At 33.0% G+C, this 7,783-nt stretch overlaps 1 long non-coding RNA gene across 1 annotated transcript; it reads left to right on the top strand.

The window, feature by feature from the left end:
• The first annotated feature begins 525 nt into the window (after positions 1 to 525).
• On the top strand, positions 526 to 2,194 carry LOC119368962. Its single transcript, XR_005176796.1, has 2 exons — positions 526 to 627; positions 2,133 to 2,194. It is a non-coding gene; the product is annotated as an uncharacterized LOC119368962 (long non-coding RNA).
• Positions 2,195 to 7,783: the final 5,589 nt, after the last annotated feature.

Raw genomic sequence — 7,783 nt, 5'->3', positions numbered from 1 at the left:
CATTCTTGATATGTCTTATATTTTGGGGATTCTTCTTTCTTTATATTGTTTGAGCTTGATGCCTCCCCCTTTGTGGGAGTTGGTGAAGCAGGTATGCCTCTTTTCATTTGGATATAGTTTTTAGCCTTTGGGTCAATATAATAATCTGGTCCTAATACCTTCCTTGCCCAAAGTAAGGCCTCATCTATACTGTAATATCTTTTGAATGTTAAATCTTGTCCATTTCTTTTTGCATCTAATTTTTCAATCATAATATTCTCCCATTCCAAATATATGCCAGGTTTGCTTCCATCAAATATAAGATATAGAGTTTCTCCTTTTGGTATTTCAACCTTTGCTGGCTTTGGAACATTTTTGTTTAATTCATTAAAATATTCAGCCAAACTGTTGAGAATTGATAAAAAATATCCTTGTTCCTCTCTTTTGCGAGTATATTGGAACCAAAAGTTATCCAATATGCATCTTTGAGCTTCATCGAGCTTAATATGGGATTTTGGCTTAAAATTGAATGTATTTGGCTGAAACATTTTCAGCCTATTTTCTTCTCCAAAGAAGAGATATTCATCCTTGTTGGCGAATAATCCTTTCCTCATTCCTGCAAATTTGATGCACGAGAAAATATGTCAGGTAAGGTATTATGCTTCCCCTTAATATGCTCAAAAATAACTTTATAACCATTCCCAGCTATGGTGTCTTCAAATAAGACCCATATTCTGGTTGAGCTTTTCTTACTATTAATTTTATTGTAATATCGGCATATGGCTTCACAGTCTGTTCGTACTGTAAATTCTTTAAATCCTAGATATAACCTAAATGCATTTATTGCATTTACAACTGCAAGAATTTCTCTATCAATATTATTTACCGTCTTTAATTTGTAACTTCCTAAAGCATATCAGCATATTTTTCCGTCTGCCTTTGGAGAGTATTTATTGGGCTTTTGTTTTAGTATCGCACCCCATCCTACCTTAGATGCATCTGTCTCAATTATAAAATAATTGTCTTCTAGAGGCAATTCTAGGGGTTTTAAATTCCTTACCTTTTCCTTGATGGCCTTTACTAATTTTATATCTTCAGAATTGAAGTATCTTTGACCATTTTTTCTTAATTTAGCATATAAAGGTCCTGCTAGCTTTGCTAAGTTATCTATATAGTTTCGCGCATAGTTTACAATTCCTAAGAACTGTTGTAAAACCTTTTTATCACTCATATTATCAGGAAACTCTAATATTTTCTTTGCAATATGTTCTTGTAGATATATTTTTCCTTCTCCTATTTCATGACCAAGGAAATTTATTTTCTCTTTGCAAATCTCCATCTTCTTTTTAGATAGTATGAGCCCATTTTGTTCTACCTTTCGAAAGAACACTTCAAGATGGGCTATATGCTCTTTGTATGATTTTGAGAATACTAACAAATCATCTACGTATACGAATATAAATGCTTGAGTCTCATTAAATATATTTTGCATCTTTCTTTGAAATAGTGCAGGTGCATTCTTTAGACCTAATGGCATTACTAGCCATTCATAATGGCCTTGTGGACAAGTAAATGCTGTCCATGGAATAGATTCTTCAGCCATTTTTACTTGCCAAAATCCTGCCTTTAAATCGAATTTGGAGAAATATTTACTTCCTTGTATTCTGTTAATCCATTCCTGCTTATTAGGTATGTTGTATGCATCATCAACTATATTATCATTAAGCCTTTTAAAGTTAATTACCATTCTAGATTTACCTCTAACTTCTTCAGCATGATTTCTAACTATAAAAGCAGCAGATCGATGAGGGCTTCTGCTTTCTCTTATAGCTTTTAACTTTAATAACTCTTCAATATGCATTTTGAACTCTTCGATATCTTTAGGAGTTGCTTCTATTGGTCCTGACTTAATTATATAATCTGGATTTATGATATTTATTTTGCAAACTATAGAGTTCTTATCCCAATGTTTCATTGGTATTTCTCCAATAATTTGTATACTTTCTAGTCTTTGCACAATCTTATCTATATCCTTTTTAGATTTTATATCTCTATACCAATTTGGAGAGAATGATTGCAACCCAATGCATCCAGTACATGTATTTTCTATATGATATTCTTCTAGGGTCTCACTAAGTTCTTCGTCTTTACAGAATTCAAGGGGATCTGGACTTGTGCTATATTCATCATCTAAATTAGATATTTCTACATTTTGTAAGGACTTTCTTTGTTTTCGCACTTCAGATATGTATGGAACATTATCTTGATAAGGAATAAATGTTACCCCCTCTTCATGTATGATTGTGGTTTGTAAAGATTGTTGTAAAAATCTTAACCCTATTATCATGTCATCATTTATTACTGACAAATCTCTTATTGTAATTTCATCTATTATATATTTTGTGCCATTTATGTAAGCTTCAATATTATATGCTAGCTGGTTATGGATCTTCTTTATTCCTGACATATCGGTAGATACTTCAGCTTTATTATCATCTATAGTTTCAACTATTTCGGGACATCTCATAAAATATTTATCATGGATGATATTTTTAGTGCAACCAGTATCTAATAGTGCCAGTACTTTATATGAAATATTTGGCTTCAGAACAATCTTAACTGGGATCCTTATTCCTAACACTTCTTTGAATGGTAATCGAACAATATATTTGTTTCCAAAACTAGTAATTGCATCTTTCAATTGTATTAATTTGTCTCCTTTTTTATCCCTTACTGTTATCATTTGCTCTTTCATTTCTGTGTTTTTTGGAACATTATCATTTTCCTCTTTACTATTTTCTAACTCATCTTTAAGTTTTTCTAGCTCCGCTTCTAGCTTATTTATTCTATTTTCTAAATTTCTAACCCTACTGGATAATATTCGCTCTTCTGGTTCCAATTCTATCTCTTGTCTCCACTTTTGATTATTGGCTCTTAGACATGAGGCACATGCTTGTTTTAAACACAAGCTACATGTAAACCTATTATCTTGGCTTGGATAATATATACAGAAAGCACATTTTATGTTATAATCACCTTTTCCTCTAATCCAATCATGTTCACAATCTACTTGGTTCATCATTTCAATTTTTAAACCGGCTAAATCATCTATTAGGTCTATTTCATCTTCACTTGATTCATATTCTGGAGCCTCATTTTCTACTTCATCTGTTTCTATAATTGAATATATTGACTCATCGTCTTTTATTTCATCATCACATACTAATATATTTTCATTAACGCTATCTATAATTAACACCCTCTCTTGTTCTTCATATTTGCTAGAGTATCTTTTCTGGTCTTTATTAGGGCAAGTTCTACTTAGATGATCTGGTGAGTTACATACGAAACACCTGCATGTTTTATCATAGGTTTTCTTAGGATTATATCTTCTTACATTTCTTTTATGCAAGAATGGGGCTCTATTGTCTGATCTTCCTAAGAAATATCTTTTCTTCGTTCTAAAATTTCTATTATCTCTCCTTTGTGGTTTATAATATTTGTTTTTCCTATGCCTTTCTTCTCCATATGTAAGTGGTATTTGGACTATGTTATTGCAAAAATTATAATCTGATTTCTTCATAGATCTTTGGGCTTGAATACTAGTACACACCTTTCTTAATTGTTTGAAAACAAATGTTACATCTTGAGATATGTTTACCACGTTTCCCGCTGTTTCCTTTTTATATTCTTCAAATATTATTGACCCTAGGGGATCAGGCAACTTATTAAAATATCTTTCTACTACGCCTACATTAAAACCTTGTTTAGCAGTAGTAGCATTATACAAATAATGCTGGGAAAACTCTTTAATACCTTTCTAGCTAGTTAATGTTAATTTTTCTATTTCTCTTAACCTTTCATTTTGCAATGAGGTATGTCCTAATTCAGGATCTTCTGCTATGATCATATTTGAGATAACATTCGCAAAGTTATTAGGGTTACTTCGTGCCCTTTTTAATTCTTCATATTGACTAGGGTATGATTCTACTCATTGTTCCCAAAGTACTTTTACAGATTCTCCTAAAAATGTTTCAAGATATGTTAACATATCTTCTACCTTAGTGCCTATGCTATACTGATTTTGTATATATTTTTGTACTATTAAACCTTTCCATATGCTGATTATATTCGGCCAATCTATTGGGTCATGAGCTGCTAGGTTTAATATAGCACCATCATTTTTATAATTTTGGAATTGCACTGGTTTTTCAAAATCTCTTCTTTTAGTACCCATGTATCTATATTGTCCTGGGATATATGTAGGCTGGTAATCATCTTTTTCTGGAGGCCATTGTCCAGCTGTCCTGGTAGGTCTCTCTCTTTCTCCTTCTCTTTTCACAGATGATTCACCATATCCCCTTCTTCTTTTACCACTACTTTCTACTTCCATGGCTTCCATTGCATTGTCTAAATTATGTAGTCCCACATCATCTAGTGAGTTATAGAAATCACTATTTTATTCTGAATCATCATATCTTTCATCTTCTAACCACATTTCTTTTATTAATTCCTCCTCTTCCTCATAACTTTCTAATAATAACTTATTATTGATATCCCATTGCTCTTCTTCACTAACAATTTCTTCTTTTTGAATAATATTCTTATCTTTATTATTATTATTAATGACAGAATTTTTATTAATGATCGCATTTGCTTTTCTTTCTGCGGATGCTAAAATTTTATCTTCCATGCTTGAACTACTAGTGACAGACATTTTATCGCTTTTTAGTTTCTTTAACCTTGCAATTTCTCGAATGATAAATAGCTCTCTTTCTCTAATTTTCGGCCAATCCTTCGTCATAGAATGACTATATTCCCATTCAATATGCTTTAGCTTCTTTTCCCAATGAATTATTTCATCATCTAAATTAGCCTTTTCCATACATTCAGATATACCTTTATTCGTATCATCATTAATTTCCAATTCTGACATAAATGATTCAGAGTCTTCTATTGATGCAACTTTATAGTTCATAAATCGAATACTGCTACTTCCTTCACAATTTTGATAGCTTATGTAGTTTTCAGGTTGCTTTAATTCTTTTTTTCTCTATTAATTCTCCTATCTTCCATTCTTCTCCTGCTCTTTCTTCAGAGCCAATTTTAAGAGGATTCATAAATTTAATACCTTTTGATTGCATACTATCAATTACGTCATTCACATTCACTCTATATCTGGAGCTACTTCTATTAGTGAGCCTTCCTATAAATTCTATACTTACTAGCAAATTTGTTCCTTTAAAATCTTCATAACCTTTAGTTTGGAAACCAAAACTCATTTTTTCAATAAATTCTTTTACGGGCATCATTAGGTCTGGAGCTATATAGGTTATTAATCTATTTTCATTCATGTCTCCTTCCAAAAATCCTAATGCTGCTTGTTCTACAGATTCCCATCTTCTGTCTAATAAAGTTATCAAAACCTTCGCACCTAATTTCTTCCTTGTCATACCTTTGACTCTTATGATATACATGCCTTGATGAATATATTTGTAACCACAATATTTTAATTCATTTTCAATATTTTTGCTTACAATTCTTAAATCTACTGGATGTGTTAACACGCTTAATTCTACTTCTCGAGATATTCTGTATAGACCACTCTTACTTTCAAACATACCCATGTGATATACTTGTTGTGGCTTTATTTTTCTTAGGGTATCTTTCCGATATCTTTCTAGATCTCTTTGTATATCTATAACTTCTTCAATACTATCAATATCATCAGCTTTGCATGATAATCTATGCTTCATGGCTAAAGGTCTTGAATCTTGCCTTACTAATTGGAGAGTTTTGTCTCGTCTAAGGAAGCCTTTAGATACGTCCATTTTTCTGAATTAATATTTCTAGTAGAGGCAACTATTCCAGATGATGATAACATAATTTCTTTGTTGCTTTGAACACTTTTTAGCTTATCTAATACTTGAATTAATAGTTGGATGATTGTGTTACTTTGTCTTATTATTACTTTGGAATCTTCTTTTGGAGAGTCGTGCTCTGAAAACCCGACAGGAGGTGACAGGTATTTAGCTACTTCTTTTAATGCTTGAGTATATTCGGTCATATAATTATGAGATAATCAAGGTTTTAACCTCTTGCACCAACTTTTTTATTTCAAGTATATCTTGTCTTGAATCAGTGCGTGTGAGTGACTCTTTGCCTTTACTTAAGTAACGGCCTATTGATAACACTTCTTCTTTAATATAATCGTTATTCTTGGAAACTATATTCTGTCTTGCTTTTGCTTCCTCTAGCTTATGTAAAGCTAGATCAATTTTATTATTCAAACCTGAATACTTATCAGCAAGCTTTTGGTATTCTTTGAATAAACTTTCAAATTTTTGGTCTAAATTATCTTGTCTTTTTCCCCAAGATATGTAAAAGTTATATATCAAATCTACAACCGTATTTAACTGGCTATGAGATGAATGCCAGATATGCTCTTCAGAAGGATTTACTCTACACCTTATATTTAGATTTTCCTTAGTATTAATTACTTTACCTGCGCTAACTTCTAAGTTTAAATATTTTAACCTTTCAATGATTAAACGCTGGACCTGATAACAACAATACATGGGATAAATTATTTTTTACAAAAATAGTTACTATGTGATTAGATTTTGATTAGGTTAATTTGGGATTAGGTGGAAGTGGTAGACATGTATTCTTTTTATCTTGAATAGTATTTACTATTCACTAGGTAGGGCACTATTCACAATAGTGCTCCACTATTGAATACACTATTTGGAATAGTATTCCACTATTCACAACAATATTTAATTCAATATGATTACCTTCACGTTCTAACTCGATTATATATTTAATGCAGGATCTATTTAGAGGCTGGCGAGGCCAACAATTCGTCCGGCGATGTGCGCAAAGGTGTAAAATCCTACTCAGTACTCACCATATTTTTCATTATGTTGCATCAGATGTAGCTAGTTACGTTCACTTAGCAGTTTTAATTGCAAATTTATGGGGTAAATTCCTATCGTCTTCCCAGGCAGTTCCACCCGAAGGGAACACTTCTCTACGGCCACAAGGTTCTCATTCAAACGCCACTCTGGCTACACAGAGAACTACACACGCAGAGGTTTCTCCTATAGGATCCCTAGCATAAGAACTCGTCCCATAAATTCATAAATAAAAGCACTAAGTGAAACCAAGAAACTACATCATTTCAACAACATAATTTACATATGGTTTTCCCTTTCCGGAGGCCCCGAAGGGATTACACACAACTAGGAAATTACCTTCAAACTCTTGGCGAACTAAGCGCCTTCTTGGCTATTCTACTAGTAGTGGTGGTGGCTAGACTACGAAGGAAGTGGTGCTCTGGTGGAGAGTCTCGATGCTTTGAGTGCTCCGTGCTCTCCCGTCTCTTGTGTTCTCTTCTTGAGCCCAACGTCTCCTTTTATAGCCGCGAGGGGTGGCTGCAAGGTGGCCTTCGGGAGCCTTCCTTCACTTATTTTACCCACGGTAGCATGCACACGTGTCCTACTAGGGTATACGCGTGTCCTTCTAATAATATAGAAAAGTGCGAGAGAGTGCCGACAAGTTTCAATCTTCAGGAATCTTTGCTTTCTTCACGTGGCATTGTCTCTCGGTGAATAATTGGCTAGTCTTTGTTTACCAGTCTTCGCTCTTCGGCCATACAGATCTTCATGCGATTAGCCTTGAGAGCTTCTTCAGCCTTCAAGAATCCTCATGTCAGTGTATGCGTACATACATGCCAAGGCTGCTTACATTTTCAATATTGCTTAATATTATTATTTATTTATTATTATTATTATTTTTTTTT

Source organism: Triticum dicoccoides, chromosome 2B (genome assembly GCF_002162155.2).
Source record: "Triticum dicoccoides isolate Atlit2015 ecotype Zavitan chromosome 2B, WEW_v2.0, whole genome shotgun sequence".
NCBI lineage: Eukaryota > Viridiplantae > Streptophyta > Magnoliopsida > Poales > Poaceae > Triticum > Triticum dicoccoides.
Note: the sequence above shows the minus strand (reverse complement) of the source record. Positions and strands in the feature narration are given on the sequence as shown.